Source organism: Xyrauchen texanus, chromosome 36 (genome assembly GCF_025860055.1).
Source record: "Xyrauchen texanus isolate HMW12.3.18 chromosome 36, RBS_HiC_50CHRs, whole genome shotgun sequence".
Classification (NCBI taxonomy): domain Eukaryota; kingdom Metazoa; phylum Chordata; class Actinopteri; order Cypriniformes; family Catostomidae; genus Xyrauchen; species Xyrauchen texanus.
Window position 1 is genome coordinate 12355244 of NC_068311.1, and position 25138 is coordinate 12380381.

At 36.9% G+C, this 25138-nt stretch overlaps 2 long non-coding RNA genes across 2 annotated transcripts; one reads left to right on the plus strand and one right to left on the minus strand.

Moving 5' to 3' along the window:
• Positions 1-1088: 1088 nt before the first annotated feature.
• On the minus strand, positions 1089-23934 carry LOC127629441 (uncharacterized). The gene is made up of 3 exons (XR_007968768.1): positions 23786-23934; positions 5722-6125; positions 1089-1354 (listed from the first exon to the last, which is right to left on the minus strand). It is a non-coding gene; the product is annotated as an uncharacterized LOC127629441 (long non-coding RNA).
• LOC127629442 (uncharacterized) lies at positions 20497-23935 on the plus strand. The gene is made up of 3 exons (XR_007968769.1): positions 20497-20614; positions 23132-23195; positions 23801-23935. It is a non-coding gene; the product is annotated as an uncharacterized LOC127629442 (long non-coding RNA).
• The last annotated feature ends 1203 nt before the right edge of the window (positions 23936-25138 follow it).

A 25138-nucleotide genomic window follows, 5' to 3' on the forward strand; every position in this document is an offset into this window, starting at 1 on the left:
AAAAAAATATTGTTGGACATTTTCATGAGCACTGGTATAGTAATTATTCAAACACATCGCACCTTGTTTAAATATGATTGACTTTTATATGAATGGGTCTCCTGGAAAGGAGGGAGACTGATCACATGTAACTTCATTATTTAACAGCTTTCATAATTTTTAAGCCTAAACTTATCAAATTAATTAGTCAAAAAAATTAGTCTTGTTTTCCCCAGTGGAGACAGATGACGGAACACGTAATCTGGCGTGTGCTTCACTTGTTATTTTGATTCAGATTCATGATTCACAAAATGAATCATTCAGACTGCTTTTCAGTTCTAAGGAATCAAAATTAAAAGATTTGACTCAAATGATTCTTTCAACGAATTACATATCAATATCGCCGATCAGCATGCATTTTTGCACACAGGCTACAGCTGATTTTTTTTTTTTTAGGTGTTCAGTCGCAAAAGTAACAAAAGGGTGTGGAGAAATTTATCGGAGTAAAATTATCAACTTTCTCATCAAAATGTAGTGAAGTGAAAGTAAAAGTCCAAAGAAATATTTATTCTCAAGTACAGTACAATATAAAAAGATTGTACTTCTGTACTTAGTATTTGTACTTCATTACTATACACCTCTGCTTAAATATTCATCTGTTTCTCACCCACACTTGTCATATCACTTCTGCAGAAATGGATTTAACCACAGGAGTCATATGGATTACTTTCACACTGCCTTAATGTTCTTTTGGAGCTTCAAAATATTGGTACCCATTCACTTGCATTGATAAGACCTGCAGAACAGAAATATTCTTCTAAAAATCTTAATTTTTGTTCAGTAGAAGAACGTCATACACATTTGATTTGGCATGGGGGTGAGTAAATGATAAGGGAATTTTCTTTTTTTTTCAAGATATATTCTGAGATCTTATGCAGATTTATTCCATTTGTTTTTGAAGAATGTTTAGATATTATTTTGGTCTTGTTTTCCAGTAAAAAAAACACTTTTGTAGTTTACAAAATCAGGGACCCAGTGGATTAGTTCTGTGTGATAGTCACAGTACCTTTTATTTGAAGAAAAAAAACAAGAGCAAGTTACTTTCTTGTAATACTTTATTTGACCAAAGCCTGGTAAATACACTTTTCAGAAAGTAATTACATTATGCATTTACTTAGTATTGCAACAGAGAGTATGTGAGTGTGTGAGAAAGGGAGAGATAGAGAGAGTTTCAGCATTTTTATTATGCATCTGATAGTGTGTGTCTGGCTGTACTTGGCAGTCACTTTAGCAGCAGGGAACTCGATGACCTCTCAGCTCATCTGTGTGGAGACGTGCAAAGTCAGAGGAGCTTCGCTTAAACACAGCGGTTTGCCTGCAAATGAAACACAGGGCACTGTTTCAGCAACAATCGCACATAAATCACTGAAAATGGCCCTCACTCTGCGGTATTTAGGTTCGAGCTGAAACCACACATTTACCAGCATATGAGAGGTTTTCGAGTTTGGCACTAGACTCACCTGTGGTAAACCGACATTTCATCCGTAAATAACGACTACATTTCCATATGAGGTACAATACTTGCAGTTTTTTTCAAAACGAGAAAATGACCATAAACATTCCATTAAATTGAAAGTTAAAGCTTGTATTTAGTGCATATGAGATGTGCAGTGATGTTGTCCTCCATTTATTGGATTATTTAGCCGGCTTTAAAGAAAATATGTCAGCAAAATGTGACCTAGTGGTTGAGAATGTACAGACAAACATAATCATAGCTTTTGAACACACCCCTAATAAATTCAAATATTGTCTATTCACACAACTGCAGAATAGCTCATGGTGGGCTGGCTGGGGTGAGGGTTACAGCCTTTGGCACATGTGATGATAATGTACCAAACCGACTACTGAGAGAAAGTGACCTTAAAAATAATGCCACAGAGTACACCTCACTGTCGCTTATAAAGTGAAATATGGGTGTACAGGGACCGGGTTGTTATGGCAACAACTACAAAGCAGTGCAGTAGGGGGCGCCAAGAAGATGGAGCCAAGTGAAGGAGGACAATGGAAGATCTGGATCCAGAATATGATTTGCATCAAACAGAGACTATATCCACAAGACAGGTTGTCTTGAAAAGTGAATCTTAAAAGCATTAATGGCTGTATTGTGCATGCAAAAAATGATTCAAAGAAATATTAAGCAACATAAATGTTTTTACAGAAAATATTATAGTTGTGTCTACATGTTGTATACAAATTACAATTCCAAAAATGAAATAAAATGTTGTCATCTAAATGCAACATTAATATTTAACAATGCTATCGAGCATGAAAGTAGTGGTGGCAAAGAATGAGTGAGTTTTCAGGTGACTGTCTGGTCGCATGCCGCAGTGTCTGAAAAACCAGACATCAGCCAACACTGATCCCCCAAAGTGTGTGTATGTGTCTGACAGAATAGAAAAGAAAGGAAGAGGCAGAGAGAAAAGTAAAGAAAAAGACCTAAGTAGAATCCATGTCCTTATTTAACAGCTTTTTCAATTAAATGGAGACAATAGCTTTACCTTTAAGCTACTTGCTTGCCATATCTGTCAAGATATTCAGTCACCAAGAGGCCTTCCTTGACCTCTCTTTCATTTGGGTACATATTTGATGCATCACTTAAATTGGCTAAAGACTGTGCCAGCGCTGCACTAAATAAATTACATAAAATCTTGATTCCTACTCTTACTCCTCTGGGGGTAAATTACTGTAAATTATAGTTGAGCAGAAGTTCCTGAATTAAGATTTTTTTAATAACAAACTTTAAAGGCATAGTTCACTCAAAAATGCTAATTTTGTCTTTGATGCACCCTTGTGTAGTTGCAAACCTACAGTATATGACTTTCTTCAGTGGAACACAAAAGATTACCATTGGGAAAAAGATGCAATGAAAATAAATGGTGACTGAGGCTAACATTCTACATTAACACCTATCATATTGAAGAAAGTCATACAGTTTTGGAACATGAGTGTGAGTGAATGATGACTGAATGTATTTTTTGGGTGAAATATCCCCTAAATATGTAATAAAAAAAACATAAATACTGATGATGAACTGATGTCCCATGAAAAAAGACACAACTAACCTCGTAATTTATGGATGCTTTCTTTCACATTGGCCCAATCTATTTTGCTGTGTTCGCAGTATGTGTCTTAAATCATCATCCTATTACTAATGTTTAGGAAGCTATAAAAATATGAAATCAGACAGGCTTGCTGTGGCTGGTTTGCATGCATGTCCGGCCGAGTCTAGTGGCTTCAGGGTTACTGTGCCATGCCTGACTGTTTTGTATTCATGGTGAATGATCTCACTGAATGATACACTGTTGCTGGGGGCTCTGTGAAGCAACCACCTATTAGCTGGAAATCTGCCACTGGTTGGAGTAAAGATTATTAAATATACAGTATAAAAGGCACACAATGCATAATTGGGTGGTTAGCGTCAGAGGACAATACTTTTTATTGAGGTAGCATTTTAAGATGTCCTTTTTTTTCTTACTGTAGAGAGCCCGAGATTTTGAAATAATGGGAATAAAAGAGTCGATGCATGTTCAATTTTTGTACTCACTATATATTTTTCCATTCATGGGCTGATTAAACCCACAATGAATGTAATGCAAATTATAAACCAGATACTGGAACAGAGAATTATTAATATAACTGGAATAAGAAGCAGGCAGGAATATACCAAATGACATGGGAACTGCAGAATTAAACCGGTAATCTTTAATTGGTTTGAGGACTAGCTTACAGCTGTCATAATCTCAGCAATGACATTTTTAAGCAAAGCGATCATACTTATAGGAGGACTAGAATCTGATTGGTCCTGAAAACATGAACTGTTTGAGTGACCATAATACCAGATCCAACCTAATTCTGAAGGCCTCTTAGAATGGCTTTTTAGAACGATTATAGATGATGAAATACATTACTGATCCTCCTCATTATTCTCAGACTTCATAATTTAGACAGTTGTAATGGAATATCCTGACCTTTTCCACCTTTTATTTCCACCTCATATCTTGCCTCCATGATAATTCCATAAAAAGGAGCCAGACTGCTTTTAATTAGTCTGCCAGAAAACTTCTTCGAAAAATGATTGAAAACAGAATTTTACCCTCCCTACACTCTCTACAATATCTGTCTCTGCCAGTATACTGTAATTGTTACCATATGCCCAGCAGGAAGCAAACCAAATGCATTACCTGCATATTAAATTCACAGTAAATTCTTCTTTTGCTACGCCTTTTAATGCATTAGCTCTGCTTGTGAAAGAGCCACAAAATACATCTTGGTTTACAGATAAGGAACATGTCCAATTGGATGCATTTTAATTAGACTCTTTATGTAGTATCTAAATAAATGTGTCATTGATCTGAAGAACCTTTTTGCTTAACCACAGATGGATGGAAAAAAACTCCTATATAGATGCCTTGTTCAGTTGCTTGGGGTGTATCTTATGTCTGCATCCCCCAATTTACAAACCGGTTGTGCCTCAAGGGGATTTCATTGTGTGAAATGTTAAGTTGTGTCATGTCAAGTTCAGGGCTTAAACACAGTGCAAAAACATAGCCCACTACATCTACAAGAAATTACATCATTTGGTAAGCAGGCACACAGGCAAGATCATTGTTGAACAGTGCATGTAATGTTATATCTCCTCGTTTGACATGCCTTGTGAGCGGGATGTTTTTGGCCAGAGATGCTGAAGCCCTTCACCTGTCTCCCAAGCTCCTTACCCGTGATTTTGAAATAAAAACTCACAAGTTAGGGTCTCAGGGAACAGGAGGAGGGCAGCTGTAACCAGCTGAGCCTATCAGTTTGTTCTCATTAGAGCTGAACTTGCATCTCCTATACTGCCCTGCCATAGAGCTAGCCATGTCTGCCTAGCTAAAACTTTGTGACTATGTGTCCATGTCTGGCTGCATAGGTCATGAGCTCTCTGCTTTTTTGTCCTACAGCTCCGTTCTTATTGTGCAAAGAGAATAAAATGATAGGTAGACAGTAAATCCTTCTCCAGTTTACTATTATGCTATGCTCACAGTTGATTACCCTAACACATGAGAAGCGCAGTGACAGTCATGAGCAAGTAAAATAGAGAGACATTCTGCTAATAATTTTTAAACACAAGAAGGAAGATAAGATACCAAAAAGATAACAGAGCTGGAAAGGAGAAAGAAACATCAGAGAGCTGAATGAGAACTTCTGAGGATCATTTCCTCTTTTTTTTATTGAACTTTGATAGACAAATGCCCTCTGCTCTGCAGTCTTTGTCTGAGGAGAGGAAACACCCCACATCCCTATCTCCGAGCCAGATGGTCAGTCCTTCCTCTTTGTCCTCAGTGCAGTCTCAATGAGACTCAAGGATCTGGACCTACATCACAGGTAGTGCAAAGCGACCTTACACTGCAGTCATATACATAAGACAATGGTTGGCAGACACAGAAAATAACCCTCAGCTAAAGTTTATCACACTTTTAAACAATCTGCATCAGACCCTCACTGTCTAGACACTGCTGGCATGCAACAAACAATCTCAAGACAAAGCTGTCACTTGGCCATTTGAAGGTGCGAACAGTCATCAGCTACATACAGATGTGCCAAACAGCCGCACACCAAACCCCACCACCTCTTTCCCCTCTGTCGCCACTATTCAGTGTGCTTAATGAAATCTCTCCCATATGTGGTAGCAATTTAGTCACTCACCCCAGCCAAAACATGAGTGATGTTATTCTCATCACCTCTCGCAGCTCCTCCCCCACTCTCCTCCTGCCCCCACCATGGTCGTATGGCCCCTGTCCTCCCTTGAGGTGGATGGAGGAAACAGACCAAGGTGATGCTCCGGGGAATGAGCAGATTATTATCGCCGTTCCCAATTTACCTCTGGCTTTCCGAACAAACGAGATCGCCATCGCTGCAACCATCCATCTTTGAGGGAAAGAATCGGGTTTGGAGTTGAAGAGAGGAGCTGATGGGCGCTGAATCAGATGCAGACTGGTCTAAGGAGGGGGGGCGAGGACGGATGGAAGGCGTAGGTTATTCCCGCCCAGGCTTTCGCTGCCATTGGCTCGTGGGAGACATCCGTCACCCTGTTCCGCAGTGGCAGGAGGCTGCATCACATCAGCAAGAGGAGAGCTACTTTCAGGCACAGGCAAATGACCATTGACAAAAAGTAAAGATGGTCTGTTTGACAATCTCATGCATGTCTCGCTTAGTTTAAGATTTGTCTCTGTTCCAGCATATTGCTGAAATCCAGAGAAAGACCTCACAGACTCTGTCTTTCATTGTCTGGCAGCCGACCTCATCAACCCCATCCTAGCTCAGGGGACCCTATCCTTAATTGACTAAAGAGAGCAATAAACCTCTAGAATGGACTATTCTGCAGTTGATCTGGGTCAATTGCTGACATATTCTTTGAGAAATTAACGGTTAAGCAATAATTTACACCATTGCTAATAGCATGCAATAAATATATCTGCGTCTAATGACAAATTTATCATTAAGTATGTCTAACATCACAACACGCACATTGAAAAAGTGAGAGTGAGTGCATGCAATAATATAATTACTTGTACTTAGCAGAATGGCTTATCCTGTGGTTTACTTTATTCCCCGTTTCATTAACACCCCTGCCCTATGCAGGCATCCTCAATGGAGCACAACGCTCTGAATGTCAGTATGTAATCTCCACTGCACCACAAGAAAGGCAGCAATTTCTACAGCAACACATGATTCAAGTTCAAGTCTTCATGGCCTCCAGACTGCAGAGAATGGAGACTCTGAAGGACCAAGGGAATTTTAAAGCAACTGAAATCAATGCATTTGAACCCTAATCTAGTGCATGTAATCAATCAACTCTATTACAGCCCCTGCATCTGTGTCTGGACATTACTGACCCCCACATACACCTTTGTACATTAAGCATGCGGGGTGTATATTTCCAACAATAAATATCTTGTTAGTACTTGTGCTATGATTCTGCAGTTGACTATGAATGAGCAACAACTAAAATCAATATATGAATGTTCTCTTTAAAGATCAATCTAAACATTCTACTTACAATATATCCTCTACTCTCGAAGGAAAAAATACCTTCGAGAACATCTTGAAGAAAAATCTGTTCTGATATACTGAACTAAACTGACTGATGGTGCAGAGTGTGCAAACATGACTAACTATCATGCCTTGTCACACTAAATGCTACCCATGCCCCTCACGCTCAATGCTATTGATTTCTCTTAGAGGTCAAAGGGTGAGTCAGCATTCATCCATGAGTCTCTGACAGCACAGAAAGGACCAGTTCCAGACAAATAGATTACACCTCAGTGCACCAAGTATTCATTATGGTTATTTACTGGACATTAAGCAAAAGCAAGCTTTATCACTCATCTGTGAGGAATGGCAAATCTAAGCAAAAAATTATATTAGCCTTCAGAGAAAAATCACCAGCCCTTGGGCTCATGAAACTGCTCAAATCTGAACAGTATAGGGTCACTCCAAGGAAACTTGTTGGGTTGCCATTGAAATGCCTGGATTATGATTGAAGTTCAAGTCTGATAGTTTTACAAGACTAACGGGCTGAGATGCAGACAAATACAGATTCTGTGTATGCTGTAGTCGAAATATGAGCCAAATTTTAGTGCATAATTTGCAAAAGATTACAAAAGAAAAACTGTAAAAAATTATATCAAGGACACTGACAAATTACCTTGATTTGGAAGAAATAAAGCTCTTAGCAATACTACTCTGTTACAACATCCATTTCAGAGTATTTTATTGATTTCAGCTGTGATTGAAGTAATTGGCTGCAGCTTTAATTCTGACAGATATAATCCCCAATGATTGGTGACTATGCATACATTTTTAATCCCATTCAATACTAGTGAAATTATATATAAAGATACTGCCTGGTTTTGTTAAGACAAACACACATTGGATTGATATACACTCATTCCAGACAATTAGGCTTTGCATCATATTGCTTAATTTGTCTTTAAAATGTTTGCAAAAGCAGAGCGCAAGTCTCAGAGTTATAATTTGGTTTCAGCCACTGTATTGTAATGATGTTTGATGGTTTGTGAGCTCCAAGGAAAGCTAGAAGGTTGTACAGTTAACTCCAAGGGCAAAATTCTAAACCATACAACCTACTACCTCTGCCTGTATGCACACAGTTTCGGTTGCTGTAATTCCTGTTGAGCTTCACTTTTGAAGATGTTTACATAAACGTCAATCAGTAACAAATCAAACTGCAAGACAAGTCTGTGCAATTTGCTATGCCTGGCAAGCAAAGAAAAGCACGCAATGTAATGTTAAAAAATTAGCGAACTCTCAAGCTGCATTGTTTCTAATGCAGGCTGGCATAACATGTTGGACGATTTTCTACCACAGAGACAGAGACCCATAGAAACAAGCTTGTGCCATCAAACTTATCACAAGATCGGATCTACGGGTTAATGACAAGTGGTTGCTCATTGATTATGGACTTTAAAAGCAAAAACTGGCGACAGTTATTTAGACTTTCTTTTACCAACATGCAATGTAATGCACAGAAATATACAAGCCACTCTTTTGTGATGTATTTGAGTGTCATCTGAACAGACAAAGAAATGATGTGCACTACAAGATAAGTTCTTGTCTGCACATAAATGCAATATGCATAAAAAAAATAAATATGTAAACGTATATGAAAAAAACTTTTTTCCTGAAGTTTTAGGTCTTAAACTAGTTTTATCACCTGTGGAGCAAATGTATCAGAGCTGCAAATGTATCTTCAACACAGTTTGCTTTGAGGTTGCTTAAGTTTGCAAATATTTCAGAATTTGGATTAGTGAAAATAAAATCAACCTGCAACCCTTACTGTTATTTATAACTTTATTTAACTGTAAAAGAGTAATGATGCTTAGGGGTGGGGGAGTTCTACTTTGATGCATGCTCTCAGCTTAGTACACGGTAATAAGAAAAAATAGTAGGTAGCTCAACAGATCATGTTCCCCACTAAAATCTTTGACAAGTACCCTGATTGATAGCGCAGAACCTTTGCCTAGTCCAAAACCTCAACAGCCATTCCCACTTCAGTGCTCATGAGTCACTGGAGTAATCTTGCTTTTTTTTTTTTAAATCATGCCAGAAATGAAAACGCCGGCATGCCCTGGGCTATCAACATTAGTTCTGTGATGAGAAGACTTTATTTCTCTTGGTGAATGGAAGGACTGTGTTAACATAGAATATGCAGTATGAATAGATAATATAGAATAAAAAATTCTACTACTATTGTACATTTCTACTGCTTTCAAATTCGAAAACATGAAAGAATTTAAAGGGATAGCTGACCCAGAAATTATGTTCTGTCTTTTTTAATGCAGCTTCATGTTGTTTCAAACTCATGACTTTCTTTTTAATTCAGAACACAAAAAGAGATGTTTTAATAAGGTCACCTTATGTCTTTGCAATATAATGGAAGTGGATAGTGCCTCACTTTAAGCCTAAATACCTAAAAATATTATAAAAGTAGTACATGTGACTGATGCATCATATTCCAAGTCTTCTGAAGGCATATGATCAACACAGAATTTGTGTAATTTTTCAGCTAAAATCTTGATTTCCGTTGCACGTTCATGAGCACTATGAGAGAAGCTTGTTCACAGTGGCTCATGTATTCATGCAAGGACCTACATTGTTTAACCCTAAAAACCCATGCGTGAACACGCATGCCACAGTGCTGGCCAAATTTCTGAGAGCATCCAATAAAGATCTTGTGTTACGTGAAGCGAGAAGTAAAGGAAGGCTCTCTTGTAAAAACCACAGCATTTTCTTGTTCCCAGACTTTGTGAATTTGACGAGAGAAGCATGATCTGGAAATTCAAGAATTCTTGTCACATCACTACTGGATTAATCTACTCAGAATATATCTCAATAGAAAAAATAACCACTTACAAAACAAGCAATATATCAGCCTTTACTGAAACATGGGACATATTTTTAACCTCTTTCAAATCAAATCCACCCCAAGACCGAGGCCACATATTTATCCACAGATCACAGCAATAACATCCAATTCCCAAATAATATAATACATCATACCCAATAAGCACATTTACGGACAAATAATTTTCCCTTCCTTCTCTGTTACTCTCTTTATATATCTCTTAGCTTATTATTTGTATTAGCAATGTTTTTGTTTCATTTTGTTTTTCCCTTTTCTCCTTTTTTTCTCTTTAAATTGTTAACATCCACACCCAAATCTTTTGCACACATGCATGCATGCATACATACACATACATATGTACTATTTTGTTTATTTGTTATCTTATTTTTCATATTTTTTCTAACGATTGTCTGTTTTGAAACATGTTATTGTCCTGTATGTTCTAACATATACCTGTCTTACCACTACATGTACCTCCAAACTGTTTGATTTAAATATGTGTTCTGAACATACACTTGACTGTCTGAGGAAGCTGGGCACCTTTTTTGTTTCTTTTTGTGTTGGTTCCACCTAGCGGCTGGAGTTTGTTTTGTTTAGTAACACTCCATCAAAAACGTTTGCATCGACGGAGGATCGCATTTGCACTGATGTTTCCGGCCAAATTGAGAACAGATACTAAGGATGGTTTATTTACATAAAATCAATGGACTGAGGAAGTCATGGTGTGTTTCTCATGTTGCCCCAAGTGAGCTTGTCTCACTGAACATACACTTGAATGTCTGAGGAAGCTGGGCACCTTTCTGGTTTCTTTTTGAGCTGGTTCCACCTAGCAGCTGGATTTTGTTTTGTGGAATAACACTCCTTTGGGACAGTTGTGGATGAATCTGCACATTCTTTGTGCTTACACCTCCTATTGGCTGGAGTTTGTTTTGTGGAGTATTTTTTGAAGGACATTGGAAGGATTCGGTCATCTGCTGCACTCATGCCGGCTCACCGAACATTTGTTTGACTGCCCGAGGAAACTAAACATGATTTTTGGCTGGTGTTTTATAGATTATTTTCTATTATGTAATTCTGTCTCACAAAATTTGTATAGAAACACCGGACTTGAGCAATCCAATGGCAAAGTTGTCAAGGGGACTCTCGTAGGTGTACATGGACTGCTTGAGTTTAGAGGGATGGATGCTTACGTTTTTCTTTTTTCTGTTTGTTTGGTTTGGGGGGAAGTTCGGTTGATTGTTGCACTAATGGGGAATGTGGTCTATATCATTTTATTTTTGACAATTTGTGACCCTTCCGTTTGGTTTGTTCGGGGCCCTGGCCATGTTTCAGCTTCTTATGTACAAAATTCTCAGACCCCATACAGCATATGCCACTGCATATTTAGATGATATTATTATCTATAGTAATGACTGGCAGTGACACATGCAACATCTGAGAGCTGTCCTGAGGTTGCTGTGATTGACGGGTTTTAAGGCCAACCCAAAAAAGTGTGCAATTGGGCGGGGGGAATTTCGGGATCTCCTTCGGTCACGGGCAGGTGCATACCAGGTTAACAAAACCGCAGTGATCACAGCCTGTCAGAGGCCCAAGTTCAAAAAGGAGGTGAGACAGTTTCTTGGGATGACTGGCTACTACCGAAGGTTTGTGCCTAGTTACTTTGACGTCACCAACCCACTGATTGATCTTACTAGAAATGGGCCCCCAGATCCGGTCCAGTGGATGGAGTCGTGCCAACAGGCTTTCCTAAAAATAAAATCCACGCTTTGTGGGGGGGGGGGCACTTTTACATGCTCTTAATTTCTCTCCCCCCTTTATTTAGCAGACAGATGCATCTCACAGAGGGATGGGGACAATGTTCTTGCAGGAGGTGCAGGGGTAGGAGCGATCGGTGCTGTACATTATTTGTAAGCTCTCGCTGAGTGAGACTAAGAAGAGTACCATGGAGAAGGAGTGTCTGGCGATTATGTGGGCCATCCTCTCTCTCCGCTACTACCTGCTGGGGCAGACCTTCACCCTCTGTTCAGATCACGCCCCACTCCAGTAGCTCCACAGCATGAAAGATACCAATGCGCGGATCACCCGTTGGTACCTGGAACTTCAGCCATTCAGACTTGGTGATCCACAGACCGGGAGCGCAGGTGGATGTGGCTGACTTTCTATCCATAAATGGGGGAGGAGTTGGCAGGCCAGATGCTGCCCCGGCCTGAGTCGGGTGGTGGGGATATGTGGTGATGGGGGCGTGGTCAAGTGTCTGTCTGCGGGAGAGAGTGGAAAGGCTCATCACCTGGGTTGTCATTATCTCTAACACCTGTCTCTTGATGTAATGATGGCGGAGGGAGACATAAAAAGGCACATGAGGCATCAGAGTGACAGAGAGAGACCAGAGAGAGATGGTACCTGTGTGTGCTCAATAAGAAGCCCTCACTCATTTGTGTGTGTGACTACTTGGCCACTGAGTGCCATTTTGTTTAAGTTTATGTACAACGCTGAAGAGTAATAAACAAATACTCACGTTGACAGTTTGCTGCCTCCTGACTCCTTTACTGCCCAAACAACAAACTTGTTACAAACTCTTTGTCATGCCTGGTGTTCCACATGGGAATGGAAACATAGACTTATTGATTTGTCTGATCCCAATCATTAAGAAAAGTAATGAATGCGCAGAAAGATACGTATTGCAGGAACAGTTTATCTGGAAAAGCGAGATATTTTGGGCTACAGGCTGACTTGCTTGTGAATTCAAAAGTGCCGTTAGTCTTTAAACAAGCAAATGCAAGCTGCAGCTGAGTGTGGCCTGTCATGTGTCATGGCACAAGGCAGTGTTACATACATTGAGGAGTCACTCGGTTCACAGCAATTACTCAAACATATCACAGGACTCATGACTCGCACACTGTGCCATATTTTGCTGAGTGAAAACAAGACTCTGGTCTGACTCTTATTAGAATCTCTGAGACAACTCTGACAGATGCACCACACTCCACACTGCAACTTTCATGTGCTTGATTTTAAGAGCAGACCTGTGCCTTAAACCCATGGTTCTCAAAGGTTTTGCTCCAAAAAAACTAATTTTACATTTGAAATCATTTGGCAATCCAAAACAACACCAAATTGTATATTCTACCATAGTAAACTATTCTTTTTGATCCCATTTAGATCCATTGCTTTCTTGAATTTCTGTGATTTTATGCTCTCAAAAACTGACAATTTGAGGCACAAAACACATTGCAGTCAGCACCAAACATATTAGTCATTGCATGTGCACCCGCATTTAATGCAATGTATTTGGCTAGATTCTACCAAGTGACAGATGAATTTGCACCCCAAATATCATTGAGGTTAATTTGATGCACAGCCTTTGACATCAACAGCAAGACAAAATAATCTGGAAACATTTTCTCTTACATTTAAAAAAGTTTATAAGCCTATTAAATTTGCAATCCTAGCTATACACGATCAAATGAGACCTGCTGCCCATTTTGGGTTTTAACCCACCAGTTGAGAATAATTGCCCTGGACCATTTTAAAAGGGATGATGTGTTCATAGAGGTAACTATTACCAGAATTTGAATTAAATCTCCAAATGATTGTGGAAAATATTTAGTTTTAACACTTTCAATAAGAAAATATAAAAAACTGTTAAATGAAAACACCCAATCTTCCAACAACATAATCACATGGTAAATCAACATGTTGCTACCGAATGTTCTTGTACCATTATATCGACGCCATTTTGATGAACTTTGAAAAACTGACAAGCGCTATCACTCATCAGAAATGTTTGCATCAATTAAAATCTGTTTACTGAAATGTGTTGCTTGAGCAATCGCAGAGACATCTGAACAAATTATTTTAAGTTATTTTTGCAACTATTCCATCTAAAAAGGAGACTATTAAAAGGGATTATAAGATAAAAGATAATTATAAAATCAGACACCTGGCTGGAATTTTTTTTTTTGACAAAAACAGATCCTAACATATTGGATCAACCCACACTAATTTAAGACAAATTGGAAGATGGTACTCAGCAGTGCCTGTCTGCAATAACTCGTAGCTAATTTTAACAGTGTTATGCACCTGTGTGTGGTTGTCCAGGAGGAACTGTAGCCACAGAGTGTTATGCACTACACAAAGACCACTGAAACTCAGTGCACTTTTCCAGATGTAGTGGTGTCAAAGAGCAAATCCCTTTCTTGCTGGATAAAAAGTAAAATCTTTACCCAGACTCCATGTACAGCAACAGGAGGTACAGTGTCCATAGGGTCCATGAGGTGCTCAATTTCCATTCTTCATAATTGAGAGCAATAACTGTAATTTCTTGTCCTTCTGCCCATCACTAATTTTCATCCATTTGCGTCAAGTTTAAGCAATTATTGCTTTGATGGATGGTCAATGGGTTAAGGGTAAGGGGGCTTGAGGCGTGCAGGGAAGGATCTTTTGTCAGCCCGTGTGGATAGGGACCTGATACTACTAGTTCAATGCAAGTAGAGATTTGCAGTGAGAGGCGCCAAGAAAATGACTTTGTTTGACCTAGCTGCAAATCAGTCTCCTTGCACAGTGCCAGACTAAACATGGACAGTTTTTTAGCGGGAATTGTTGGCGGCAGTTGCCGGTTATGAAGCAGTGAGTTGAACGATTGAGGGGGAAAGTGGGGTCCTTTTCGGGGAGTTACACGAAGCCGCAGTTAGCACATACTTGTTTACACCATAACTGTGAAATAGTAGGAAGTCTGCAAAAGGTGCATTTGGCCTGAGATTTATGAAAACTGGCCATCAATAAAGAGAGTTTTACATGCTTAAAGTGTAATTAATTTGTGATTTAATGGTCATGTTTTAAACATTACATGTTCATTATTGCACAGGTAAACTATTCTTATTTTGATCACACTCAATATTCTGTGTATAATACAAGTTAGGCTCAGAAGACCGGTCCCTCTTTTTTATAAAAAAAAAAAAAAAGAACAAAAACAATCTGGGTTACTGGCAATTACACTGGTAAACATTTCCGTAAACATTAAAATACTCACGGTTTCAAAAGTATAGCTACAAGATGTAAACAATATGCATGATAACAAGATTTTAATGTGACAAAAAGCGGATTGATCCTGATGTATTGATATTTCCAATACTAATGTATTAAGAATATCGATCCTCACATATAAATATAGATTCTAAAGGGATTTTTTTTTTTTAACTAGTGATAATTAGAGCTGTCATAACTAATGTGTGTGATTAATCAAAAAAGTTGTATGCGTTAATTTTTCTTAATAACGATTAGCGAATTTGCTGTTAATACAGCATAATCACTGGTGTGATGAGCGGAACCTTTGTAATGTGTCCGCCCGGAGTCATTACACTGATGCACATACTACAAACCGACAGCGCTAGAGCCCTTTTACCAAGATGAGCTTAAGCTTAGCATAAAACAGCACAATGCGGCGGTCCCATAGACATTCTACAGTATGGGATGTACTGTTGTAACACGCTAGTTGACTGTTACGCTGTCTTCTGTGATAGAGCTGCGGAGGTTGCTATCTCAGTAATTAAAAGAATCTCTGACATCACTTCCCTTTCAGTGATAAAATGATGGAGAGAGGAGTTCTTACTGCTATTTGATGTACAAAACAAGCCCAGATGGGCTTGTGATAGAAATGAATAATTGTTCAGCCTAAGGCACATTTTAATTACCACAGAAGCACACCAAATCTTAAATATCACCAAAATACAGAATGAGACATGTTTGTTTACAAGCGCTTTTCATGGTGAGTTTAAAGCAGTGATGGCATTGCAGCTCTGACACGAATCATGAATGCAGCTTCACAATTGCTGTAACAATCCAGATGTTGTGACTAGATCTTTCAATTATTCAAACTCCCACTTAGACTTTGGAAAACGTTGAATGTTACTTGAATTGGTTATATTTCTGTGCATTTCTTTCTTTATATTGTGGAAGATTTTGTTTGGAAAATGTTAATAAAGCATTATATTGCTACATATTGTTTTGTTTTCTTTCCTAAGATGGAAATAAATTGATTTGGAAAAGAATAGTATATATAGTGTGAAATTTAAGCACTTTTCCATTCTGTGATTAATCACAAATAACAACAAAACAAATTGATTACTCACGATTAAAAATCGTATTCAACTGACAGCACTAGTGATAATATATTTTAGTTACCATGAAAATGTATGCATAGGCTATCATAAGCTTCAAAGTGGAAAAAAAGAAGTATATTAGCAAATATGTGTGTAGGATTTGTTGTTTTGTTCATCTTAATGCACAGAATGCTGAAAGACACAAGCAGACACGGACAGTGCTTGTGCCGTTCATTGCTCCTTCAAACAAGATGGAGCAGTGCTTTGCTGAGTTAATGACAGAAAAACAAACAGCTTCGGAGTTAATTCACACAAAAAAATGGTCAATCTAAACATTACATTTAAATGACTTTTTTTGTAAGTTAATTTAAAAAAGAAAAAGTTGTTAAAAAATTGGTAATGTTCTGTAATTGTTGTTTATAAATAATACCCTTGTAAAAATTTACCATGGCTTAATATAGTAATTTTGTAGAATCCATGAATAGTAACCACAACGTTACCATATTTCTTTTTTTTTTTTTTTTTTTTATGGTTTTAATACAATTATCACTGGTTTTACATTACTTCTTTAGTAATACATTAGTATCCATATAATAACCATGGTTTACTATAGTAATATTCTAATAACCATGGATGTAGTAACCATGGTTAATTTGGTGCTTAGTGTGGTTACTACAAATACCATGGTTAAACTATGGTTACTGTCATATGGTTAAAATATGGTTACTGATATACAATATGGATGTAATGATAAGTGGTTACTGCAGTAAAACCATAGTTAATTTTCATAACATCTAATAATCTAATAATAAATAATTCTCTTAAAAAGTCTAATAATTCTCTCTCTCTAAAAAAAATACAAATGTATATTTTAAATTACCAATTTTAAACCAAGAATTTGCACATAAATTCTGTTTAATAGTGTAATCGTTATTGGTCTCCGATTTTGCAATGTTGGCCTTGATAATACTTGGTATCGGATCGAAAAAAAATAAGTGGTATCGCCCATCCCCAGTGACAAAATCATATCCAATTTTACAACTTTGTTTAGTGACAACTTAATGTCGTGAACCCTAAAACCTTAAAATTGTGATATAAACAACTTTTCAGCTGAAGTAATTGGATTTAAAAAAGTTATTTTATCTAATAACAAGCTTCACATTTCTGCCTTTTAAACCCTCACAAATTGGCCCCATTCAATTCTATTGCAAGTGCCTCTTTGGAAATATTTTAATGACAAAAAAAAAGAAGCATGCTGAATTGCACTAATTGAGAAATAAACATTTCTTGCACTTTTGTAGGGGATGCATCACTGTAACCTCTGTATTTTTGCTTCTTTAAAATAAAAGGAGGGACAATTCGAAATTATTTTTGTGGTAATCAACATTATGCCACAAATGCTGTCAACTGAGTGATTCCTTTAAAGGGAAAGTTCACCCAAAAATGTAACTTCTGACAAAATTTGTGATCATATCCTGTTGTATTCTACAGAATAAAGTCCATAATGGTTTGGAACATCATGAGGGTGAGTAAATGATGACAGAATTTATGTTTTTGGGCTATTTGTATAAACGTGATGCTTTTCATAAATATTGTAAATATTTATTGTCCGATAACACTGTGGATTTTACCAGTGCGGTCATGTATTTGCTTTACTATGTAAAAAGCCATTTAATTTATGGAAAGATTGTCAATACACCAGAGAAGCCATGACTAAAGTTTCCAAACCAGGACTGGGCAGCTTAGTCATTTACTAAAATTATATCTCATAAAAGCTACTTCAGTGGCAAGAGAAATATGGATGGATGTTTCAAAGCATTTATATGGATAATTCCTTGCCATGATTTCTTGACTACTGCCAAGCACTGGAGCATCTGGAGATTATGAAAAAACATCAATACTTTATGAATTTCAAATGATCTTGGCTTCAAAATAAACATCACCATCAATGTGGCTAAATAAAGCATTATTTTAGGATCAATGCTTACATCATTTGAAGGCTCATGAAAGCATTCATTAGACTGCCCTTCAAAAAAATCAAATGGTATTTCAGTTTAATTACTTTCTTTATTAATTACTTTACATTTTGGCAGATGCTTAGTGTTTATTGCTTACCATTGGTGTGTGTACGTTATCCATTAGAGGTTGATTCCCAGTACAAAGAGGATGTGAAAATGGAAATGAACAGAACTAATATATACCTAAATGCAGTTAACACTGAAATTGTGGTCTTTTCTCTCTTAAGGTGTTTCAGTTGATCACTTATTATGGCTGGGAAAAATATAGATTTTTTTTAATTCTTCAAATTCCAAGATGGATCTTTTACTTTAAAGTTTACTTCAGTTTAAGTTGTGCTGATTGTTATATCTGTTAAATAAAACTGCAATTTAACTGCATATTTTGGGCCCTGTTGTTAATTTTATTTCTTTTCTTCTTTTTTTTTGTAATGTACCATGTTTTAAGGTTCCCTGTATAATTTACAGCATTAGCTGAAAGATATTTTCCTCTATAAGCAAAACTAACATTATAGCTGAAATATACCCACATGAATCAGAATTTAATAAAATGCTATTGAAATCGAATAAAATTGAGATCTTGTGAATCAGAATGAAATTGGGCAATGTGTATCCAGACCTATCACTTCTTCTCTTACTGTTGTCTCGAGAAATTGCAAAAGTCTGGACATTTCATCTGAGCCTGACTAAGTGTGACTGAGCAACGCAAGCTAAACACAGTTTGCCAACTTCAATGCCTCAGTTCAAAAATATTGCTTATAATCTAGTTTCAACATTTGGCAGATCAAAATTAAAATTCCATCCATGTTATGTGATTACCGTACACAATTCAGAATGCCACGGCATCCAGAAACAATGTCTCAGTATAAAAAAAGAGAAGACTTGGCTACACCCAGACCAAACCAGATGCTGACCAAGCAAGAATATTTGTAATAAAAATACATTTCACAAACAATTTGTACATTTTATGTGGATTCATTTACAACTAGGTATTAAACATCACTGATTTGTATATTTGAGAATATTTATCTGGTACCCTATGTGTTAATTTTCATGAAGGTCCAACATCAATAACATTATCCCCTGCCCTTTTGATGCATTCTAAATCACAGCAAGGAAAATTGTCCATCCATTCAGATTCCGAACATCACTGATCTTATGATTTCCGTAGGCTGTACTCACTAAAGAGCACCTTAGTGTGAGACTGCAATAAAGAATAACGACCACATTACCAAATGTGCAGGTGGCACCATCGTAACATCACTGGCGTGCATTAATGGGGACAGAAATAAAACCAAATTCAAAGACGTTGAAAACTCCGGACAGCAATGGAAACTGTAAATCAATTCAAGAGACTTTGGTTCATATTTTTAACTTTGCCTGTATCACAAACACAGACACCATATCCTGAAGTATACACGATAGCACCTCAACCCTCTATGATCTTTGAAGAAACGTGGCTTGTGAAACAAACAGATAAACGGATTTACCACCGCACCACAAGAAGAGAAAACAATGTCTTGTGGCATCACTAAACTTAAATATCATTAAGTGGGTGATGAGAAGTTTTTTTTTTTTTCCTTCTTTTTTATAAATGAATGAAAAATAGTATCTGAACAGTCATTCATTGACCAGATCTAAATACAGGCTGCTTTTGTGAAAAATCACCCCAGTTAATAGAAGACACTGAAATTTCTTATGTTTTTACCGATATTCAAACTTTATTGCACCAGCTCCCTAGAATACTTTTCAATCTGATTGGTCAGTTGCAGCATTCCTCTGTCAAATATTTTTGTATAATGGCCACTAACTATATGAATTATTTTTCAAAAATAACCATCTGACTGTATATTATTTCTTACTTAGACTAAACAAAACACATTTAAACACGTATATAATTTTTTCTTCTCTTGAATCATCATCATGGGATATATACAATGTTATTGAGATGCAATTCTTGTGTATTTCATTGTATTTTCAATTATATTGTGGTTTATTTGGCAAGAAAAAACCTATTGATATTTTTGTCTTTATGTCAGCATTATTTATAGTAATAGTGTTTTTTCTACCCCACATATCGAGAAATTAAAAAATGAATACAAATTACATTGTGAGCTGAGTTAATTGCCTTATGTTTTGACTCAAATGTATTGTACTGTATATTGTATTATATCTCTATACTTGTTCAATTCAGCTACTGTATATTGTTGCCTAATATCATTAATAATATAAGAAATAATATTGTTGCCTAAAGTCATAACCAAATTAATTTGATGGCAGTGTTGAAACTCCCACATATTTACATTGTTTAGCATATAGGAATATGTGCACATCACAGTCTCTGGCAGGCAAAGGCAATGCAAAGTGGTATCTCTCAACAGCACAGCTAATGGAAAGAGAGTAGAAATGCATCATAATGAAAGCCAGGGTCATACGAGGCGAACTATTCCTCAGGGGTGAAATCAAAACAAGGAGCCGCATGAAACTGAGACTTGGATTTCACTCCTGCACGATTCGATTGTGTGATACTACTCAGTCCTACTTTAATATTCATAATTGAGGTAAATCATCGAGAAGAGCATACATTTTCTTCATATGACATAATGCGATCAATGCTTGTTGCAAACAAAGAAGATTTTTAAATTAAAGTGCATTGAGATCATGAATTACATGGGGAAACATGGATCCAAATATTTTGGCTCAAATCTGTGTAGTGCAAAAACACATGCATGCCTTGCTTAAATTTAATTGCATTTGCTTGCATGGATTAAATAGTGACTTATATTTCTTTGTAATTTGTCTTTAATCAGAAAGAAAAAAGCAGATGAATATCTTAAACTAACAATGCAATGAAAAAATAGCACATGGTTTATGGGTTCATAGTAATGATACATAGCTTTTGACTGTTTTTTGAGAGATAGTTTACCAAAAAGCAATGCGTGGAACACAAAAGGAAGTGGATGCTGCAGTCCTTTTGTTTTCCACGAAAAAGAAAGAAATTCAGGTTTGGAACAACATCCCTTTAAAATACCTATTAATGGAGCTCTAAAGTGTGAATATATGAGTTCTTAATCTCTCTAATAAACTAATATCCAGAACAACAAACCCCTTAAAAAGATGTAAATTCCAGGTCAGACTTTAGCTTCATTCCATCCCTTCACTCCCTCTGAAGCAGACTCCAGTACTGAAATGAATCCAGGGAGACAGGGAAAAAATGTTTATGATCTAGTTTTATGAAAAGTAAACCAAAGAAACTCACAATCACAATCAGAGCCAGTATAGAATAAAGAGCCAGACTGCAATATTAAATATTTGGTGTAACCTAATCAGACTAAAGAAGAAAAGTAAGCTTGTCTAAATCTTTTTTCAGCTCAAGTACAATAATTCAGAATGCTTTTTTTTTTTAAATAACTTGCATCTCTCAATGCAGGGGGGGCAAAAATGTATGGAAAATATGCAAAAGCCAGAGTTAAATTAAGGCCAACTCTTAAGGAAGTGCAGCATGTGGATTCCTGGTGTTTCCAATGTCCTACCCCTGCTGTGTTACTTGGCCTCAACCCCTTTTGTGTACAGTTAACCCGTTAAATCCACCAAAGTGGTCATTCAGTGGAGTGCCATCCACCCCAGAAGTTATTGTAACTGCCTTTGTTAAGAACAATAGACGTAAAGAGGATAAGACACCAGTAGCATTTCCTATCTTCCCTCAAAAGTCTTCTCAATTTCTCCGCCCTGGTAGGGCAAGTGCCTTGAGCGATTGATCCCTCTTGTCCTGTTTAACATTGGGGAACTCAATTAGTTCGAACACAAGTGCACAAAAACTATGGTAATTTAAAAAAAGTTGTTGTATTCTGGGACACAAATTTGAGAGGCTGGGGCTAGAAGCAATGGGTGATTGGTCCAAATTTGTGAGAAATGCTTGAAAATAGGGTACTTGCGAATACTGATGCTATGTGACTCATAATTTTCATTTTAAAGTAACATGGCAGCACTGACCTCAAAGTAAATATTTCTATTTTCCAATGTTATTTTCATGATTTAAACAAGCTATAAAATTCAAAATAAAAGCAATACTTTAAAGACTTATTATTTGGGACCTAATTCTTTAGAAAAAACAATTCATTAATTTCCTGAGGTGTCTTTTTGTTCTTGCCATTTTAAGGATTAGTTATCTTGACATTTTTCAAAAGGAATTATAATAGTAAATATTTCAACACTGTCCAGGTTTGAAATTTTCTTTTCAACACTTTCTTGCTCTGACCTAAGCTAATGTTTTAAACAGAGGGTGTATCGCTAAAAAAGCAGCCATGGCAAAAATAGTTGATGATCCTTAGCTGTCTAGATGGAATTTTGATCATAGTAAATAAACTTCACTTGCTCAAAAATAGAAATACCAGTGCCTGTTCAGAGCCACAAGAAACCCTCAAGGCATCCTAATCTAACTAAACCCAAACCAAAGATTAAAAAAGAACTGGCAAACATTGGCCAAAAATACTTATAATAGCATTTTTTCTTTTCATAATTATTTATTTTTACCACTATATATATTGAAACCTAAATTAAATTAAACTGAAATGCTCTAAGCTAAAGCATTTTACTAATCTACATTTGACTAATCTAACATACTCTTTAAAAAATGTCTTCATCATAAAATCACTTCAAGTTCATCGCTTATAACGATGGGACACTTTTTTATAGCCTTCCATTTAATCATGGGTCACTGGTTAGCAAACATATTCTTGGTCTTGCCTCCCTCTAAGCAGGTGAACTGAGCTCAAGACTTTCCCACGATCCCTCACTAAATCTCTCTTTGCTCTGCCCCTGCCCTCTGTCCCAGCCATCTGTCTATGTTTCAGAGTGTGTATGCTGGAGCAAGTGTCAGCTGCTGGGACAAGTCCAGCATTCCAAAAACGATTTAATCAAAACATTTGGCCAGCAATACAAATATTTTGATTCAAAAGTTTAAATGTATCCTTTGAAAAATGATTATTGCTGAAAATGTTGGAATACCAAATAATCTCTCATTCTCTCTCTCTCTCTCTCTCTCTCTCTCTCTCTCTCTCTCTCTCTCTCTCTCTCAGTTGGTCTCTCTCATTAGAAAAAAAAACCCTGCATCTTATGACAGACCAAGTTAATTTTTCAGAGGTAAGCATGGTTTTTACCATGATCTTCGTTCTTTTTTGTAAAGAATATAACAATAATCAATTATTGACAGATTAAAATGACAAAATAATATCGGAGATAAATTACATTACACAGAAAAAAAACATTGCTATATGTTAAAATAAGTTAACGTTAATATCTAAATGACCTTGTTTTATTGAAGATCAGATAGAAACAAATGATGGTTGCCACTTTACTGTGTAAACAAAATTGAATAAGCGACCGTAACATTTTTGAAGAATTCATCGTCTGCACTGATAACACCCTATTTGAGCAAAAACGGCTAAAAACGTTTTCAAGAAATGGCTTCTATAAGTAAGCTATTGGCCGTTTGCCAAAAATGTTTCAATGGAAGCAAGTGTGGAGTAAATTAGCAATACATTAACTGCTACATATCCCTGCAAGTGCTCCTCTCAAGGATTTTTTGTTTGGGTTGTCGCAAGTCCTTTTTTATCAATTGCACCCGTTGATGCAATAGCAAAAAAAAAACACTTTGCTTTTAAAGTAAATAATTAAATAATAACCAAGCTATGTTACGCAGTCATGTGACACACAGTTCTTTTATACTTAACTGTTTTTTTATCTAGCATGTGAGCAGCTCACGTATCATTCGAGTATTAAAAGAAGTGCGCCTGGTGCTGTGGCTCTCCTTCCCTCTGAACGTGTGACATCGGCTGGCTGAGAGCATGAGAGCGGAGCCGCTTGAATGGCAGAATCCTCATACTTAGCTAGTAACCATGGAAGCAGATGCCTACTCGCTTTGCCCTGCTTACCTCCTTGCTCCCTCATTGAAAAGAGGGCACGCCTGGCTTTCTTCTTCCTGACCGAACTTGCCTGGCCCTCAAAGGAAGCGATTCAGCAGGTCACCAGTCTAGACTTGTTTGCATGGTCCATGGAACAGCCTTAAGGTAACCCTTGTTTCCTACGAGTAGCACCACCACCGCATCGGAGATGTGAATTTGAAAAGGAGCTCTGGCCGATTTTGCCTTTGTGCCTCAATGATCGACTGAATATCGAGTCTGTGCATCTGTGAAACGGATAGCTTAGTAAGCATTTTTTCTAATCAAGCTCGCGTTGTGGGCCAACTCTCTCTCTCTTTTCCCTCTTTAGCCACCACTCTCTTTCTAACCCTCCCTCTCTCTCACTCTTTTGCTCTTTCTGCATCCAAGTTTTCTCTTAATATTTTCTTTCTAAATTTGTTTCTTCTTTTTCTTTCTGCTTTCTCTCTCCCATTCACTCTGTGTTTTGTCTTCACGCTCCTCTGTTTTGATCATCTGGGACATCTGGATAAGCATGTTGTGATACTTTAGATCAATGCAATTTTTTTTCTTTTTTTTTTCTTCTTTTTTTTATCCTGATGTGATTTTAGCATTGTGTTACCCGTGGATTTTGCACTCTGCATGTTTTTTTATTTTTTACTCAACCAGGATGAGGACAAACAACAGATGGAGTTTTAAGCATTGCTTTACTTTTATTAATTAAGTTTTAATTGCATCTTAAAAAGATGCCTACTAATCTACCTAAAACATGTATTTTGAGTATGCTGCCATTAAAGCTGAGTTTTTAAACTTCCCTTTGTCTCTGGTCACTATGATGTTTCCAGTTATCATGGGAATATTATATTATTGTATAATATTATTGAGCATTTCACAGGTTACACATTGTGATTAGATTTCCTGAGTGCATTTTCCCTTGTGTCAGATATAACTGAAATTACATCAGACTTCTAAAATACAGAAATCATTATTTTGCTAGAGAATAGTTTCTGAATTGGGGATAAGAAAAGGCAAGAACTTTTACATTAATTTAGTGATGCAATATTACTGCGAGTAAAAACATTGTTTATTCAATTATTCTATTAAAATGAGTTATATTTTGAATTGTCACTAAATATGAATATGTACATTCATGTACTGTATGTGATA